This window comes from Musca domestica, unplaced genomic scaffold, assembly GCF_030504385.1.
Source record: "Musca domestica strain aabys unplaced genomic scaffold, Musca_domestica.polishedcontigs.V.1.1 14, whole genome shotgun sequence".
Classification (NCBI taxonomy): Eukaryota; Metazoa; Arthropoda; class Insecta; order Diptera; family Muscidae; genus Musca; species Musca domestica.
This window is the reverse complement of record NW_026712192.1, coordinates 9,088,343-9,090,333: the sequence shown is the minus strand read 5'-3', so window position 1 is coordinate 9,090,333 and position 1,991 is coordinate 9,088,343.

Here is a 1,991-nt window from a genome sequence, read left to right as displayed (position 1 = left end):
ATTTTGGAAAGCAAGGTTGGAAATAAAAAACCAGTAAAGAAAGTATTAAAGTCGGCCGGGGTCGACTTTATGATACCCTACACCACTTTGCTAATTTAGTAGAGCTGCGCATATAATTAAAAGTTTTTATGGGAGAATTCAATCATACACGCTATGATTATAATTATAATTTAAAGTTCAAATAACTAAATATGCCGAAGCATTTGTATTGCCCATTTGGTGCACAATTAATTTGAAATCAGATAAAAATATATATGTGAGCTATATCCAAATCGGAACCAATCTCGATAAAATTTGGCAAAGATATTTCCGAGCTGTATTTGATATATTTCCCTGAATATCGTGGGTATGCACTCGTTGGAGTGCATATTACGGCTGTGGGTAACAAATATAACAAATCGGATGAACAGTATATATGGGCGCTATAGCTACATCTGAACCGATCTTCACCAAATTTAACATACTAGCTTCTAGACTCAATTCGGTCGTAAGTGCCAAATTTCATCACATTTGGACAAATATTAGATGTTTGGTGCACAATCAAAATGTTTGGTGCACAAAAAATCGGAACCGATCTTGATAAAATCTAGCAAATGTATTTCTGAGCTGTATTTGATATATTTCCACAAATATTGTTGTTACAGAGTGCATATTACGGCTGTGGAGGACAAATATATCAAATCGGATGAACAATACATATGGACCGATTTCGATCAAATTTGGCATACTTATTTTCAGGTCCAATCTGATCGTACGTGCAAAATTCCATACTATTCGGGCTGATATTAGACGTTTGGTGCACAATAAAAGGCAAATCGGACGAATACATATATGGGAGCTATATCTAAATTTTGACCGATTATCTCCAATTTCAATAGGGTTCGTCCTTGAGCCAAACAAATGATTTGTGCAAAATTTCATCTGGATAGGACAATAATTGCGAACTGTACTTTGTTTACAAAAATACATGGACAGACGGACAGACGGACGGACGGACATGCATAGATCGACTCAGTATGTGATCCTATGCATATCATTAAAAGGAACTATGGGTCTATCTCATTTCCTTTTGCCTGTTACAAACAAATGCACAAAGACATAATACCCTGACCACCTTGTGGTGTAGGGTATAAAAATACCAAAGTGTCGATCGCCTTAAGCAAGCGCTTCGCCGGGAATGTGCCAAAAGACCGCAGAGCAACATTCGGGCAGCCTGTGACGGTTTCATTGGCTGTTTGAATGCCATAATTCGTGGCAAAGGTGAGCAATTCGAACAAATCTAAACTTATTCTAAAATTTGATGCTATTTCCGACAAAAAAATGTAAAAATTATGGCATTTGAACTTATTACAGTTTTTATACCCTCCACCATACTAAGGAGGGTATATTAACTTTGTCATTCCATTCCACCCAACAAAGTATATATATTCTTGATCAGCGTAAATTTCGAAGTCGATTTAGCCATGCCCGTCCGTCTGTCTGTCTGTTGTAATCACGCTATCTTTCGAATGAATTGAGATAGAAGGCTATCTTGCACACGTTCTTATATTTCCAGTAGGCAGGTTAAGTTCGTAAATGGGCCACGTAGGTCCACGTTTTCATATAGCCCCCATATATAAGTAAATCCCGATATTCGGTATTTTGCTGATTTTAGCGACATTACTCACCGGAATTGTTTCAACTTTGATATTTGAAGTTCGAATTGGATACTACCGCCTATGACAGAAAATTATCTGTGCAGGTCCACGTCTTCGTATAGGCCCCATACAACGGTACCTCCCGATTTTCGGTATTTTGATAATTTTAGCGAAATTATTCACCGGAATTGTTTCAAATTTGGTATTTGTAGTTCGAAATGGATACTAAGACAGAAAATTGTCTGTGCAGGTCCACGTCTTCGTATAGCCCCCATATTACGGTACCTCCCAAACTTCGGTATTTTGATGATTTTATCTTCATTATTTAACGGAATTTTTTCTAATTACGTATTT